Source organism: Pelophylax lessonae (assembly GCF_965119305.1).
Source record: "Pelophylax lessonae genome assembly, chromosome: 12".
Lineage (NCBI taxonomy): Eukaryota > Metazoa > Chordata > Amphibia > Anura > Ranidae > Pelophylax > Pelophylax lessonae.
The window spans coordinates 132,270,290-132,289,113 of NC_138779.1; positions in this window are offsets into that span (position 1 = coordinate 132,270,290).

Sequence of the window (18,824 nt, forward strand, 5' to 3'; positions counted from 1 at the left end):
GCTGCCTTCTACACAGAGCGCTGGGCACAGGACTGTATAATACACAGAGCACTGAGCACAGAGCTGCATAACACACAGAGGACTAAGCACAGAGCTGCATAATACACAGAGCACTGAGCACAGACCTGCATAATACACAGAGCGCTGGGCAAAGGACTGCATAATACACAGAGCGCTGGGCACAGGACTGCATAATACACAGAGCGCTAGGCACAGGACTTAATAATACACAGAGTGCTGGGCACAGGACTATATAATACACAGAATGCTGGGCACAGGACTATGCAATACACAGAGCACTGTGCACAGGACTACATAATACACAAAGTGCTGGGCACAGGACTACATAATACACAGAGGACTGAGCACAGGGCTGCATAATACACAGAGCGCTGGGCACAGGACTGCATAATACACAGAGCACTGGGCACAGGACTACATAATACACAGAGTGCTCGGCACAGGACTAAACAATACCCAGAGTGCTGGGCACAGGACTACATAATACACAGAGCGCTGGGCACAGGAATACATTATAAACAGAGTGCTGGGCACAGGACTACATAATACATAGAGCGCTGGGCACAGGACTGCGTAATACACAGAGCATTGGGCACAGGACTGCATAATACACAAAGTGCTGGGTACAGGACTGCGTAATACACAGAGCGCTGGGCACAGGACTGCATAATACACAGAGCACTCAGCACAGAGCTGCATAATACACAAAGCACTAAGCACAGAGCTACATAATACACAGAGCACTGGGCACAGGACTACATAATATGCAGAGCTCTGGGCACAGGACTACATGATACACAGAGCACTGAGCACAGACCTGCATAATACACAGAGCGCTGGGCAAAGGACTGCATAATACACAGAGCACTGGGCAAAGGATTGCATAATACACAGAGCGCTGGGCACAGGACTCCATAATACACAGAGTGCTAGGCACATGACTACATAATACACAGAGCGCTGGGCACAGGACTGCATAATACACAGAGAACTGGGCACAGGACTACATATTACACAGAGCACTGGGCACAGGACTGCATAATACACAGAGCGCTAGGCACAGAGTGCAGGGTTCAGAGTTTTGCTATGCACAGAGGACACTTCTGCCTCCACATCCATAGCTCACCTCTGCACCCTTATCTTACAGATTATCTCTGCAGCCACCTCCTAGCCCTTCTCCCATAACAGCTAAACTCTCCATCTCTCCCTTCAGCTGCATCAGCTCTGACCCCTACTCCCCCTCTGTCCTCACCTGTGTACAAACAACCCCCCCCCCCCCCAATCTGCTCACCTCCCGGGTCTCAGCCCTCCACAGTCACTTTTTGTCTCTGCTTCTTCTCCACTGATCAGCAGCAGGAGCGCAAGTGAGATCGCCCAGCAGGGGGCATTGGCATCAGAGCCACCAGGCTGTTTCTCAGCCAGCATGAGATGCCCTGCCTACATTAATCTGGCTCTGCATCCAGGACAAACCTGGTTAACAATGTCCTCAGTCCGGGGACTGTCCCCTGAAACCGAGGACGTCTGGTCACCCTACCCTGGATGCCACTGCCAGTGGATAGAGGAGGCCTGTAATAATACACACACAGTGCTCTGGACAGACGGTAGCCTAGGGGGAGGCCTCAGGCCTGCTGTAATTGTAATGTACACTAGTATTACACACTCACAGTCTGCTCTCTGCTCTAGAAGTGGGTGGTTGTCTCGTGAGTTGGGACTCGGGAGTGGGAGAGTCTCGTTGGCACTCGGGAGGCCTGCCTGTAATGCACAGTGCTGCTCTGGTCTCTGGCAGTCGTCATGGACAGTGCACACAGTCGCTTCTGCTCGCTTGCTTGCTGGGAGCAGAAGCAGGCGGAGCTTCGTAAAAACCGGCAGTTAGTTCATAAGCGTAAACATCCCTGCCTCACATTTTTTATCCTGTTTTCGTTCGTTCATCAAAACGGATTTGATTTTCATTTTCGTCACTGTAAAAATGCCGCTGACGAAAACTTTGAGTAAAAAGTTTTAGTTGACAAATCTAGCACTGATTTTGGGGGGCTCTGACATACTACAGTGAGAGGTAGTGCACCAGTTTATCAGTGGGCAGAAGAAGAGTACACAGGTGCGTCTCATATAATTTGAATTTCATCAAAAAAGTAATTTATTTCAGTAATTCAATTCAAAAAGCATACTTGCCAACTGTCCCGCTTTTGCCTAGACAGTCCCGGCAAATAGGAGCCTGTCCCGGGTAATTTACATTGTCCCAGCAATGTACTTATTTACATTTTATTTATATTTACATTTTTTGTATGGTCACACCTGAGCACATTTGACACTTTAGAATTGCAGGGAATTGTGATGAGAATTTTAAACTTTAGGCAGAAGTAGTGCAGTTGAATCGGAGAATTATTCAAACTCTGCTACTTTGGCCTCAAGTTTAAAATTCCCTTTTCAATTTCCTGTAATTCTCTCTTTATTGAGTAGACCCTATAATCTGACAAGTAGGCGGAGATTAATTATGTGGGCGGAGCTTTAGGGAAGTGGGTGTGATAAGAAATTGATAGCTGTGCTGCAAAATGTCCCTGGAAATGTTTTTCAAATGTCGGCAAATATGAAAAAGTGAAACTCATATACACTGCTTAAAACAATTAAAAGAACACTTTTTAATCAGAGTATAGCATCAAGTCAATTAAACTCCTGGGAAATTGATCTGGTCAGTTAAGTAGCAGAGGGGGTTGTTAATCAGTTTCAGCTGGTTTGGTGTTTATGAAATTAACAACAGGTGCACTAGAGGGGCAACAATGAGACAACCTCAGAAACAGGAAGGGTTTTACAGGTGATGGCCACTGACATTTTTTTCCCTACTCATCTTTTCTGACTGTTTTTGACTAGTTTTGCATTTGGCTAGGGTCAGTGTCACCACTGGTAACATGAAGCAATACCTGGACGCTATATAGGTTGCACAGGCAGTCCAACTCCTCCAGGATGGCACATCAATACGTGCCATTGCCTGAAGGTTTGCTGTGTCTCCCAGCACAGTCTCAAGAGCATGGAGGAGATTCCAGAAGACAGGCAGTTACTCTAGGAGATGAAATAGAAAAGGAGGCGCAAACACCTAGTGCATTACCCGTGGAAACATTTAAAAAAAAAGTTTATTAAAATGCTTCCTTCCTCAGAGCTCTGAGGAAGGGAGCGTGACTCCCGAAAAGCGTCAGAGGTCCAAATACAGGGACATGTTCATTTCCACATGTGGTGGATTCTCTATATGCAATTCCTGCTCTTTATGTCTGTGAGTATGTCTTTGGCATTTTAATAAACTTTTTTATAAAGGTGTCCACGGGTAATGCACTAGGTGTTTGCGCCTCCTTTTCTCTTTCATGTGCATATGTTTGGAGTTCCCTGCCTGAGGAGAGTGGCACACCTGTCATCCTCATCGGAGTGAGCGCTTGGGTGATTCGGTTGTTTGGAAAGTTACTCTAGGAGAACTGGACAGTGCCATTGAAGGTCCTTAACCCATCAGCAAGACCAGTATCTGCTCCTTTGTGCAAGGAGGAACAGAATGAACACTGCCAGAGCCCTACAAAATGACCTCCAGCAGGCCACTGGTGTGAATGTCTCTGACCAAACAATCAGAAACAAACTTCATGAGGGTGACCTAAGGGCCCAACGTCCTCTAGTGGGCCCTGTGCTCACTGCCCGACACTGTGGAGCTCAATTGGCATTTGCCATTGAACACCAGAATTGGCAGGTCCACCACTGGCTTCCTGTGCTTTTCACAGCTGAGAGCAGGTTCACCCTAAACACATGTGACAGATGTGAAAGATTCTGGAGAAGCTGTGGAGAACTGTAACATCATTCAGCATGACCGGGTTGGTGGTAGGTCAGTGTTGGTCTGGAGAGGCATATCCATGGAGGGACGCATAGACCTCTACGGCAGTGGTTCTCAACTCCTGTCCTCAGGACCCACTAACAGGCCAGGTTTGCAAGATAACTGAAATACATCACAGGTAATATAAAATGCTCAGTGATTGCAGTATTCTAGTTTGTGTCTCCCCAAGGCAATACCTAAAATCTGGCCTGTTAGTGGGTCCTGAGAACAGGAGTTGAGAACCACTACTCTACGGGCTGGACAATGGCAACCTGACTGCCATTAGATATCTGGATAAAATCCTTGGACCCATTATCAGACCCTATGCTGGTGCAGTGGGTCCTGGGTTCCTCCTGGTGCACAACAATGCCTGGCCTCATGTGGCGAGAGTATGCAGCTAGTTCCTGGAGGATGAAGGAATCAATACCATTGAATGGCCCCCACGTTCCTCTGACCAAAATCCATAAGAACACCTTTGGGACATTATGTTCGGTCCATCCAACGCCGCTAGGTTGCACCTCAGTTTGTTTAGGAGCTCAGTGATGCCCTGGTCCAGATCTGGGAGGAAATAGCCCAGGACGCCATCTGTCATCTCATTAGGAGCATGCCCTGACGTTGTCAGGCATGCATACAAGCACCAGTGATGGAAGTAACTGCGTTTAAGTAAACAGCGTTACTTAACGCAGTTACTTTTGAGGATAACGAGTAATCTAAGTGAATACTCGTGCCCTCCCTGTAACGCCGTTGCCGCTACATTCGGCTGCATTACCGCAATTACATCTACCGCCACTAGATGGCAGTAGTGTAATTGTAATTCCCCCTCTCCTCTATGACCGCGGCCGGTGCTGTCCGCGGAACTGGAGACAGTGGAGAGAGAGAGGAGGAGGAGAGGCGAGCAGCAGAGTACAGCACGCCAGGCCCAGGAGGGCAGAGCATGGGACCAGTTGACCATGGAAAAACGGAAAATAAGTATTTGTTTGCACTGTATCTTGTCCCATCTGCTACCTTCTCCAACTGAAACACAATTCTGACTAGACAGCAACTGACCAAAAAGAAGGCACAGATGCAAGTCAAAAACATATATCCCAATCTAAATGAGTAATTCAGTAAAGCTGGCCATAGATGGGTTGAAATTTGAACTGTTCAGACCTCTGTACAACGAACTTGATCAGCACCGAATGGTACAGCCAGCAGCAGCACTGATCAGTGTATTCTTATAGCGGAAAAGTCTCCTTGCCATTAGAAAACAATATCTCTGCAGGGAGGATTCCCTATCTACATCAACTGTGTGGAGGGGAGAAATTAGTGATTTCCTTTTTCAATCAACCTGTTGGCTGGAAAAAAATAAAAAAAATAAAGACTAAAGCATGATTTTTTGTTTTGTATATGGCAATGCTATTTACAACTGAAAGAAACAAAAGCCCATCTAAACCCAAGAAAAACATGTACTATATTGCTGCCTATCAATCAGATGTGGCGGCTGCATTTGTTTTCTTTTTTACAGGACTGTTCTCTTTATTTTCACCTGGTGATCCTAAAAGCAATCCCCAATTATACTATATCTAAGGAGGAGCGACATTGTCATCCTAAGAGGGAACACCTTTCCTTCTTCTCTTTTACATAATAAGGGGGCTGTTCTGTATTCTTTAGAGAGAGCAGCTTGGAAGAGTAATTACTAAAAGTGCAGCGCAGGTTGAGTGAAAACGAGTTAATCAGCTCACATGTTTTCTAGTAGGATCAGTGTGCCACACCGCCACCACCACCAGTGTGCCACACCACCACCAGTGGGCCACACCGCCACCACCACCAGTGGGCCACACCGCCACCACCACCAGTGGGCCACACCGCAACCACCAGTGGGCCACACCGCCACCACCACCAGTGTGCCACACCACCACCAGTGGGCCACACCGCAACCACCAGTGGGCCACACCACCACCACCAGTGTGCCACACTGCCACCACCACCACCAGTGTGCCACACCGCCACCACCACCAGTGTGCCACACCGCCACCACCACCAGTGGGCCACACCGCAACCACCAGTGGGCCACACCGCCACCACCACCAGTGTGCCACACCACCACCAGTGGGCCACACCGCAACCACCAGTGGGCCACACCGCCACCACCACCACCAGTGTGCCACACCGCCACCACCACCAGTGGGCCACACCGCAACCACCAGTGGGCCACACCACCACCACCAGTGTGCCACACCGCCACCACCACCAGTGGGCCACACCGCCACCACCAGTGTGCCACACCGCCACCACCACCACCAGTGGGCCACACCACCAGCAGCCAGCCACTCCAGGCAGCAGGTAGCAGGTACCAAAAAACCAAAAAAAAAAATACAGTTACTCACACAGTCAGGAGGACTCAGACCCCCACAGTGTGCTACACCGCCACCACTATTAAAGATCTTATAGAACATAATTGCATTATAGAATAGTAAAAAAAAAGTCAGTTACTTTACTGAGTAACTAATTAATTTTTCAATGTGGTAACTGAGTCACTAACTCAATTACTTTTTGGGAGAAGTAATTTGTAACAGTAACTAATTACTTTTTAAAGTAAGATGACCAACACTGACAAGCACAATGGACATGGGGGCCATACAAAACTACTGAGTACCATTTTGAGTTGTTGCAATGAAATTTCAGCAAAATGGACAGCCTGCTACACCATTTTTTCACTTTGATTTTCGGGGTGTCTTTGAATTCAATCCTCTGTACGCTGATAATTTTAATTTCCATCAAACGATGTGGTATCCTTTCGTTCCTAACACATTACCCAGTCCATATCAGTATAGATATCCAGCATGATATTTTTCCCCATTGAGATCTGATATGTTTTTAAAGTGTTCTTTTAATTTTTTTGAGCAGTGTATTTTATATAGATGCGTTACAATAGCATTTCTTTCTTTTTATTTTGAGGATTATGGCTTATAGCTAGTGGAAACCCAATATTCAGTATCTCAGAAAAATACAATATTACATAAGACCAATCAAAAAAAAATAAAAATGTAGTTTTAATACAGAAATGTTGGCTTACTGAAAAGTATGTCCATGAACAGTATAATATGCACTCAATACTTGGTCAGGGCTCCTTTTGTATGAGTTACTGCGTCGATGCAGCATGGCATAGAGGTGATCAGCCTGTGGCATGGCTGAGGTGTTGTGGAAGCCCAGGTTGCTTCGATAGTGGCCTTCAGCTCATGTGCATTGTTGGGTCGGTTGTCTCTCATCTTCCTCTTGACAATACCCCACAGATTCTCTATGGGGTTTAGGTCAGACGAGTTTGCTGGCCATTCAAGCACAGTGATACCATGATCAATAAACCAAGTATTGGTACTTTTGGCAGTGTGGGCAGGTGTTAATTCTTGCTGGAAAATGAAATCAGCATCTCCATAAAGCTGGCCAGCAGAGCATGAAGTGCTCTAGAATTTCCTGGTAGAGGGCTGCGCTGACCTTGATAAAACACAGTGGACCAACACCAGCAGATGACTTGACAGCTGCCCACATTGCCAAAAGTACCAATACCTGGCTTAGTGATCTTGGTATCGCTGTGCTTGATTGGCCAGCAAACCCTATAGAGAATCTGTGGGGTAATTTCAAGAGGAAGATGAGAGACATCAGACCCAACAATGCAGATGAGCTGAAGGCTGCTCTCAAAGAAACCTGGGCTTCCATAACACCTCAGCAGTACCACAAGCTGATCGCCTCAATGCCACACTGCATTGGTAATTAATGCAAAAGGAGCCCCGACCAAGTATTGAGTGCATACTATACTGTACATGGACATACTTTTCAGTAAGTCAACATTTCTGTATTAAAAATCCCTTGTTTTTTTTGGTCTTATGTAATATTCTAATTTTCTGAGATACTGAATTTGGGGTTTTCACTAGCTGTAAGCCATAATCATTAACCACTTAAGCCCCGGAAGATTTTACCCCCTTCCTGACCAGGGGGTATTTTGCGATTCGGCACTGCGTGACTTTAACGGACAATTGCGCGGTCGTGCGACGCTGTACCTAAGCGAGTTTGACGTCCTTTTTTTCCCACAAACAGAGCTTTCTTTTGGTGGTATTTGATCACCTGTGCGATTTTTTGATCATGCGCTATAAACAAAAAAAGAGCGTCAATTTTGCAAAAATAACAATATTTTTCACATTTTTTTATATGAAATTCCCCCAAAAAAATGTAAAAATCAAAATTTTTTAACATTTTCGGCCAATTTGTTTTATGCTACATATGTTTGGTAAAAAAAATCGCAAAAAGCGTATTTTGATTGGTTTGCGCAAAAGTTATCGCGTTTACTAACAAAGGGAAAGATTTTTGTCATTTTTGTTGTTTTTTTTTAACGCGTAATGGCGGCGATCTGCGATTTTTTTTGCGGTACTGCGACATTTTGGCAGACAGATCGGACCCTTGACTGACATTTTTGACACTTTTGGGGTTACCAGTGACATTTCTACAGGAATCAGTGCTATACATATGCACTGTTACTGTAAAATTACACGGGCAGTGAAGGGGTTAACTTTATTTGAGAGGGAGGGGCTGTGTGTGTCCCTAGGGGCGTGATTCTAACTGTGATTGGCTGTGGCTTGAGCTGTAGGAACAATGATCAACGGTCCTACATAGTAGAACCGTATGATCATTGTTTCTACACAGGGGAGAATGACAGGCGGCTTGTTTACACTAGCCACCCGCCTTTCTCCCTCTCCCCCGACGATCGCCGACTGACCGACGGACCTGATGTCACACGCGCGGGGGGGGGGGGGTCCGTGACCGAGTGGGAGCGGGAGCGCGCCACCGGCGGCGGTGCGTGCTCGCTCCCCAGAGCCTCACAGGCTAGGGACGTATATATATGTCACTTTGCCTGTGAGGGGCTGACTGCCGCAGTATATGTACTTGCGGCGGTCGGCAAGTGGTTAAAATAAAAGAAAGAAATGCTTAAAACATATCGCTCTGTATAAAATAAATGAGTTTCACTTTTTAAATTGAATTACTGAAATAAATTAACTTTTTGATGATATTCTAATTTTATGAGATGCACCTGTAGATGTTGTAGCGCACAGAGTGGATTGGTCTTGGCTGTCTGATCCGGGGTTCCATTATCTGATAGACACACAGCAGCCAGGCATGCGGCATTTCCCATTCATGCAAGTCAGAGAATAGGCTTCTTTGTGATTTTTATTTTGGTAAAAAACTGCTATAGGGTGAACCTAGGGATACTCCAGTAACTGTCAACTTGAAATGAGGACGCTAACTCTGTTCTGAGACTTATGCCTCGTACACACGCAACGATTATTGGCCGACCGATCGCCCGTCTTTTGTCCAGTGTTGTTGTGTTGGTTGGAATGTGCTCTAGACTGCACACGAATTTTCTCGGCCAACAAAAATCTACTTCAGAAGTGATGTCTTGTGCTGGTTTACTTTCCGTGTGTTTTTTCTTCTCTGAGCATGCCCAGTCTTGCTCATCAGATTTTTGTCTGCCGAAATCTGTACTGACTGACGGAAAATCGGCCGTTGTGTTGACGGCCAACAAAAATTTTATAGCCTGCACACCAGATTTTATTCGGCCGAAAAGTCGCAGTCGGTTGTCGAAAGCATCATACTAACAAGCCGAAAATCGGCCGATCGGACGTTGGCCGAAAATTCCCGGCCAATAATCGATGCGTGTGTACGAGGCATAAGGTGAAGGCATCCTTTTTGCAGTGTATAGCTGAAGAGTACAAAACAGGAATACAGTCCTGCGTGTGCAAAATAATAACTCCCAGAAAAGCTAAGGAGAGTCTTGAGATCCAAAAGGTTGGCACTCACTGTCTCCAGATCTCAGTGCAGCCATGCGCAGAGTCAGTCAACTGCTGTACTCCAGTGTCCTGGATCCTTAGGATGCTAGAACAGGGGTCCCCCAGCCATGCAGTAGCCGGGACCCTAATCAGTTTTGCCAACCGACAGTATTTTTACTAGCAGCCAGTAAAAAACAGGTACTTTTCTCCTGCCAGTAAATGCTAGTGAAAAATATGGCTGTGATGCTTGGCTTGGAACTGCGCATGCCGGATCTGGCTGAGTCCGTGCCTGAGTGTATTGTGTGATGTCATGGTGCAAGGAAGCCAGGTGGAGCGGCCGAAGCCTTGTGTGACGGTCTGCGGGATGGGGGCAAGGCAAGCCAGGAGTGAGGGGACTGTTAGTGCTGTTTGGACTGAAGAGACCACCTGGCATAGAGAGAGAGAGACTGTCACTGTGACTCTGGAGGGGACGTGTTGTGTCGGTGAGGTGTCATCATCATCTGTTCTGCTCCTCGTTGCTGTCAGTGTCACAGTGAGAGTCAATTTCATGTGTGTGCTGCCCCTTCTAATTTCTTGTCCTTCTTAATCCTGTCCCTGAACTACTTACTTACTATATCGAAAATAAAATAAGAAATATGTTTTTTTCCTTAACTACCTCAATACTGGGCACTTAAACCCCCCTTCCTTCCCAGACCAATTTTCAGCTTTTAGCGCTGTTGCAATTTGAATGACAATTGCGCGGTCATGCAACACTGTACCTAAACCAAATTTGTGTCATTTTTTCCCCACAAATAGAGCTTTCTTTTGGTGGTATTTGATCTTCGTCAGGTTTTTTCTTTTTTGGTGCACAAATAAAAAAAGACTGAAAAGTTTGAAAAAAAAAAAGTTTTTTTGTTTAGGTTATAAAATTTTGTAAATAGATATGTTTTTTCCTGCACTGATGAGCACTGATGATGCCGCACTGACAGGCACTGATGAGGAGACACTGATGGGGTGGCACTGATATGCAGCACTGATGGGCACTGATATGCAGCACTGATATGCAGCACTGATGGGCACTGATATGTGGCACTGATAGATAGCACTGATATGCAGCATTGGTGGGCACTGATAGGCAGCGCTGATGGGCACTGATAGGCAGCACTGATGGGCACTGATTGGCGGCACTGATGGGCACTGATAGGTGGCACTGTTGGGCGGCAATGATCGGCACTGATGGGGGGCACTGATCGGCACTGATGGGCACTGATAGGCAGCACTGGTGGGCAGTAATGGGCACTGGTGGGCGGCACTGATAGATGGCAATAACGGCACTGGTGGGCAGCACTGATAGATGGCATTGGTGGGCAACACTGATAGGGAGGGCACTGGGGGGCTCTCTGAGCCCTGCTTGCCATCCCTGGTGGCCATGGTGGGCATCCCTGGTGGTCATGGGTGGGCATCCCTGGTGGCTTAGTGGCACCCCTCCCCCCCCAAGGCTGTACTGGTAATCAATCATCTGATTACCAGCACAGACCCCCCCTGTGATCAGTGAGTAATTAGAAATACTCACTGATCACTCCAGCAGCAGCACCGATCCTCTTCTCTTCTCCTCACTGACAGGATCTGTCAGGAGGAGAAGAGATCGAAGCCGTTACAACGGCTCTATTTACATTACATGACGGCTGTGATTGGACACAGCCGTCATGTGATCAGGAGGGCCAATCACAGGGCCCTCCTGCCGAATGATGTTGCTCTGTGTCCGAGGGACACAGGCACATCGAGATCGCGCCGATGCGCGTGCCCGCGGCGGCGCGATCTCTCTCCTTCTGAAGGACGTTCCGGAACGTCCATTCAGAAGGACGAGACTCCCACCCGGCCGTATATTTACAATGGCCCGGGTGGGAGGTGGTTAATATCTACCTTAACCACTTGCCGACCGCTCACTGAGCTGGTACTGCGGCAAAGGGGCTCGTTATCATCCAGCGACGTAGACCTACGTCGCTGGACTTCTCCCCGGAGGCTCGCTCCCGCTGTATTCAGTCACAGCGGAGTCGGGCCAGGGGAGGAGAGGCGGTGATCACCGCCGCTCTTCCCCGATCGTCGGGGATCGAGTGAGGAAATCCGTCCGCTTGTGTAAACAAAGCGGGCGGATCTCCAAAGTGACAAGCAGGGTCAGATTACAGGATTCAGCATAGCTAAACCTGCGATCTGTGCCTGTGTCACACAATCCCCTCGCCCCACACACGTCAGTAAGCACCAGGCATACATTTACCACTTGATCACCAATAAAGTTAACCCCTTGCCTGCCAGTGTCATTATTACAGTAACAGTGCATATTTATAGCACTGATTACTGTAGTAATGTCACTGGTACTCCCAAAAGTGTCAAAAATGTCAGTTAGTGGTCCGATCTGTCTGCTGCAATGTCGCAGTCCCGTAAAAACAAATTGCAGATCGCGCCATTACTAGAAAAAAAAAAAAAACAATAAAAATTACATAAATCTTTCTCGTAGTTAGTAGCTGCGATAACTTTTGCGCAAACCAATCAAAATATGCTTATTGCGATTTTTTTTACCAAAAATATGTAGCACAAAACAAATTGGCCTAAAATGTAAAAAAATTTTGATTTTTACATTTTTGGGGAATTTCATATAAAAAAATGTGTAAAATATTGTTATTTTTTCAAAATTGTCGCTCTTTTTTTGTTTATAGCGCAAAAAGTAAAAATCGCACAGGTGATCAAATACCACCAAAAAATGTATGTCCCTTTTTTCATGCAATGCCGTATCCAAACAAAATTTATGTCCTTTTTTTCCCACAAACAGAGCTTTCTTTTGGTGGTATTTGATCACCTCTGCGCTTTTCATTTTTTGCAATATTAATAAAAAAAGAGCGAAAATTTTAAGAAAAAATTGACATTTTCTACTTTGACAGTTATATATTTAGGCCAAAATGTATTTAGCTACATGTCTTTGACAAAAAAATTCTCAATGAGCGTATTTTTAACCGCTTTAAGACTGGAAGATTTTACCCCATTCCTGACCAGGCCATATTTGTTTACACTAGCCGTCTGCCTTTCTCCCTCTGTCACGGGCGATCGCGAGTGCCCGGCGGACATAGGGTCCGCCGGGCACACGCGCGGGGGGGTCCGTGACCGAGCGGGAGCGCGCCTCCGGCGGCGCGCACTCGCTCCCCACAACCTTACAAGCTAGCGACGTATCCCTACGTCGCTCTGCCTGTGAGGGGCTGACTGCCGACGTAAATAGTCGTGCGGCAGTCGGCAAGTGGTAAATGTATAATAAAGAGAAAGGCATGTGAATAATACACAGACAGAATGGTCAGTATAAATCATGCATTGTAAATGTATAGAATACAATGGTCAATCTGTGTGAGCAAGGTGCAAAACAGAGAGAGAGAAGAGAGAGAAACCAAACAAGAAAGGAAAAATAAAGTAGAACAGCACGAGCCTATAGTGCAGTAATCTATGCACAATGCCATTTCTTTCTGTTTTTCTGAAGTAATAACCGATAGGCTCTGAACTAAATTAACTTAAAAGAGAAGTTTGGGTCTATAGAAATTTGTTGATACATACTTACCTAGGTGGATGCTGCATCTGTCCCCCGGAACTTCTACATTGAGAACCGAGCGATCAAACACCGCCGATCACTCAGGTCTGGCAGCTCCCTGAGCAGAGAGCTGCTGTCAGTCACATCTCTCCGCTCTGCCCCCTCCACGTTCACTGGAGCACTGGGCTATGGAGGGGGCGGAGTGGCTGGCTCAGGGTCTCAGCAGCTTACTGAGAGGCTGAGCCGGGTGTTGGTCCAGGGATCTGGTGGAACCCGACTCCGTGGTCGTGAGCGTGTGAAGCCTGGAACGATATCTGTGACGTTAGCAGAGAGCGAACTCACAGAGAACGGGTCACAGGAGTGCAAAACAAATTGCACTCCTGTGATCCAGAGAAGTACAGACAAACGAGCTTTGGCTGTAAATCTCCTTTAATGAACATCAGAGTATTCCAGCTTCTGCAGCAATAACACAGATTATATTCGCTCAGAGTATAAGAGCCTATCCATTACTAGTTGTGTAGGAGCAAGGCCAGGAGAATTCAGCCAGCTCGACCATACAAGAGTAAACTTATTTAACCCATTTCGATAGGGATAAGCTAGTTGCTCCCTGAGTAAGAGAGATTTACCATATTCAACCCATTCTTCTTGAGGTATCGTAGACGAGATCCAAAACCTGGCCAAGTACAACAGTCTCGTTATCATTGTGTATATGCCCAGGTGGATACATTTCAGCATCCAGAGCTCCAAGCAAACCCACCAGGGGGTCAAGAGGAATAGGCACTTGGGCGAGCATGGGGATGGTTCGCAGGACTCGGGAAATACCTCATAAGTTTTGGCCATCGCCACAGCATATGTATAAATGGCCTCTATGTACATTGTAATTGGGGCATAGCGGCGTATTTCTCCTCCCCCAATCAAACTACATAGCAGGCGTGCAATAAGCTCTATGGAGGATAAATAGCTGCAAGAGCTTGTGGGGGGCGGATAGGGAAGTTACATGGATTACTTCCAGAGCCATGTCCTATTGATCACCATCAATTTCTCCAATATCCATCACCCAGCGAGCTCTGCATTTCAGTCTAGTATGGTCCTGGATGGAGGATAGAAGTTCCATAAAAGAACAAGAGATGAAACCTTTGCCAGTATTTGAATGTAAAATCTCAGTCACCGGGGCTGAATTACAGGTAATCAATATAGGGGTTCGCTGTTAAATCTGCAATGCATGCCTAAACTGAAGGTATTGAAAGGAGGAACTCTAATATGAAGGGGGACTTCTGACGAAAAAGAGGAGACTCTAATATGAAGGGGGGACTTCTGACATATAGAGGAGACTTTAATATGAAGCTGGGACTCTGATATGAAATCAGAAGTCCCCCTTCTGATATATAGAGGGGACTTTAATATGAAGGGGGACTTCTGACATATGGAGGGGACTTTAATATGAAGGCGGGACTCTAATATGAAGGGGGACTTCTGACATATAGAGGGGACTTTAATATGAAGGTGGGACTCTGATATGAAGTCAGAAGTCCCCTTTCTGACATATAGAGGGGACTTTAATATGAAGGCGGGACTCTAATATGAAGGGGGACTTCTGACATATAGAGGGGACTTTAATATGAAGGCGGGACTCTGATATGAAGGGGGACTTCTGACAAAAAGAGTGGACTCTAATATGAAGGCGGGACTCTAATATAAAGAGGGGACTTTATTTTGAAGGCAGGACTCTGATATGACGGGGGACTTCTTACATAAAGAGTGAACTCTAATATGAAGGCGGGACTCTGATTTGACAGGGGACTTCCAACATAAACAGGGGACTTTAATATAAAGGCAGGACTCTAATATGAAGGGGGACTTCTGACATAAAGAGATGACTTTAATATGAAGGAAGGACTCTACTATAAAGGGGGACTTCTGACATAAAGAGGGGACTTTAATATGAAGGCAGGACTCTAATATGAAGGGGGACTTCTGACATAAAGAGGTGGACTTTATTATGAAGGCAGGACTCTAATATGACGGGGGACTTCTGACATAAAGAGGGGACTTTAATATAAAGGTGGGACTCTGATATTATTATATAGGACTTACATAGCTCCGACAGTTTACGCAGTGCTTTACAACTTGAGGGTAGACAGTACAAATAAAATACACTTTAATACAGGAGGAATCAGAGGGCCCTGCCCGTTAGAGCTTACAATCTAAAAGGCAGGGTCAAGAGATACAAGAGGTAATAACAGTGGGGGATGGGCTGATGGAGAAAATAAAAGTACAATTCTTAGGTGGATGCCAGGTAGGTTTCTTTGAAGATATGTGTTTTCAGGGATCGTCTGAAAGTGGACAAAGTAGGAGATAGTCGGACAGATTGGGGAAGAGCATTCCAGAGGATGGGAGAGGCTCGGGAGAAGTCCTGGAGGCGGGCATAGGATGAGGCGACCTGGGAGCTAGAGAGCAGGAGGGCCTGGGAAGAAGGAAGAGAACGATTAGTCTGGTATTTTGAGACCAGATTAGTGATGTAGCTGAGCACCAAGTTATGGATGGCTTTGGAAGTTATGGTTAGTATCTTGAATTTAATTCATTGGGTGAGTGGCAGCCAATAGAGGGATTGGCAGAGAGGAGTAGCGGACGCTGTGCGATTAGTAAGGTAGATGAGTCTGGTGGCAGCCAATAGAGGGATTGGCAGAGAGGAGTAGCGGACGCTGTGCGATTAGTAAGGTAGATGAGTCTGGTGGCAGCCAATAGAGGGATTGGCAGAGAGGAGAAGCGGACACTGAGCGATTAGTAAGGTAGATGAGTCTGGTGGCAGCCAATAGAGGGATTGGCAGAGAGGAGTAGCGGACGCTGTGCGATTAGTAAGGTAGATAATTCTGGTGGCAGCCAATAGAGGGATTGGCAGAGAGGAGAAGCGGACACTGAGCGATTAGTAAGGTAGATGAGTCTGGTGGAAGCATTCATGATGGATTGAAGGAGGGATCGCCTCTGTAGAGGTAAACCAATGAGAAGGGAGTTGCAGTAATGGAGACGAGAGATGACCAGGGAGTGGAGTAGAAGCTTTGTGGCGTCATTGGTTAGGAAGGGACGTATTTTGGAGATTTTGCGGAGGTTGAGGCGGCAAGCTTTGGACAGTGATTGGATGTGGGGTGGAAAGGAGAGTTCAGAGTCCAGGATTACACCTAGGACCTTGGCATGGGTGGACGGGGTGATGGGTGCGCCACTGATTTTGACAGAGAAATCAGGGGAAGAGGAACGTAATAATATGAAGGGGGACTTCTGACATAAAGAGGGGACTATATTCAGTGGTGGGATTCAGCCGGTTCGCACCGGTTCCACAGAACCTGTTACTAAATATTTGGAAGTTCGCAGAACAGCCTTGTGACCATCTGTATATCATCCGCTGACCGCTCTGCTGCTCTCTCTGTCCTCTGTCTCTGCTTGTGGCTGCGGCACTCTCTCTCTGCAGGGAGGCGGCCGGAGTCCACACACTGCACTGGTTGCTAGGCTAGAGCCGCTTAGCGTCTAGCAACCAGTGACGTCACCCCTTTCTCCTCCAGGCCGCCTCCTCCCAGACAGTCCCCGCCTATTACAATTTGGCTCTAGTAGGCTTCAGGAAAGGGTGGACCCGGGACCCAGAGCAGTGCGCCCCGAGCCCACCCATTATGTGACAATAGCGAATGAAAATTCGCTATTGTTACACGGATCCTCCTCCTGGCCAATCAGGAATTGCAGAGGAGAAGGCGGGAGGACTCGAGGAGACGCGGGGACTGAAGAGAAGAAACCACCGCTACAACAGGTAAGTCAAGAGCACTGGTCTCGGGGGGGGGGGGGTCTTTGCAAGTTGGCACGCTGTTAACGCTGCATTGAAGGGGGCACACTGGTCTCTGCATTGAAGGGGGCATGAATGATGATCTCTGCATTGAAGGGGGCACACTGGTCTCTGCATTGAAAGGGGGCATGAATGATGATCTCTGCATTGAAGGGGGCACGCCGCACGCTGGTCTCTGCATTGAAGGGGGCACGCCGCATGCTGGTCTCTGCATTGAAGGGGGCACGCCGCACGCTGGTCTCTGCATTGAAGGGGGAACGCCGCACGCTGGTCTCTGCATTGAAGGGGGCATGCAGCACGCTGGTCTCTGCATTGAAAGGGGGCACGCTGGTCACTGTGCATTAAAAGGGGCACGCTGGTCACTGTGCATTAAAGGGGGCACGCTGGTCTCTGCATTGAAGGGGGCACGCTGGTCACTGCATTGAAAGGGGGCACGCCGGTCACTGCATTGAAAGGGGGCACGCTGGTCACTGCATTGAAGGGAGCACGCTGGTCACTGTGCATTGAATGGGAGCACGATGGTCTCTGCATTGAAGGGGGCACACTGGTCACTGTGCATTGAATGGGAGCATGATGGTCTCTGCATTGAAGGGGGCATGCTGGTTACTGCATTGAAGGGGGCACGCTGGTAACTGCATTGAAGGGGACATGCTGGTCACTGCATTGAAGGGGGGCACGCTGGTCTCTGCATTGAAGGGGGGCACGCTGGTCTCTGCATTGAAGGGGGGCACGCTGGTCTCTCTGCATTGAAGGGGGGCACGCTGGTCTCTCTGCATTGAAGGGGGCACGCTGGTCTCTCTGCATTGAAGGGGGCACGCTGGTCACTGCATTGAAGGGGGCACGCTGGTCACTGCATTGAAGGGGGCACGCTGGTCACTGCATTGAAAGGGGGTGCGCTGGTCTCTGCATTGAAAGGGGGCGCGCTGGTCACTGCATTGAAGGGGGCGCGCTGGTCACTGCATTGAAGGGGGCACGCTGGTCACTGTGCATTGAATGGGAGCACGATGGTCTCTGCATTGAAGGGGACATGCTGGTCACTGCATTGAAAGCGGGCACGCTGGTCTCTGCATTGAAGGCGGCACGCTGGTCTCTCTGCATTGAAGGCGGCACGCTGGTCTCTCTGCATTGAAGGTGGCACGCTGGTCTCTCTGCATTGAAGGCGGCACGCTGGTCTCTCTGCATTGAAGGCGGCACACTGGTCACTGCATTGAAGGCGGCACGCTGGTCTCTCTGCATTGAAAGGGGGCACGCTGGTCACTGCATTGAAGAGGGCACACTGGTCACTGTGCATTGAAAGGGGGCACTCTGGTCACTGTGCATTGAAAGGGGGCACGCTGGTCACTGTGCATTGAAAGGGGCATGCTGGTCACTGCATTGAAGGCGGCACGCTGGTCTCTCTGCATTGAAGAGGGCACGCTGGTCTCTGCATTGAAGAGGGCACACTGGTCACTGTGCATTGAAAGGGGGCACTCTGGTCACTGTGCATTGAAAGGGGGCACGCTGGTCACTGTGCATTGAAAGGGGGCACGCTGGTCACTGTGCATTGAAAGGGGGCACGCTGGTCACTGTGCATTGAAAGGGGCATGCTGGTCACTACATTGAAGGCGGCACACTGGTCTCTCTGCATTGAAGGGGGCACGCTGGTCACTGCATTGAAGAGGGCACACTGGTCACTGTGCATTGAAAGGGGGCACTCTGGTCACTGTGCATTGAAAGGGGGCACGCTGGTCACTGTGCATTGAAAGGGGCTTGCTGGTCACTGCATTGAAGGCGGCACGCTGGTCTCTCTGCATT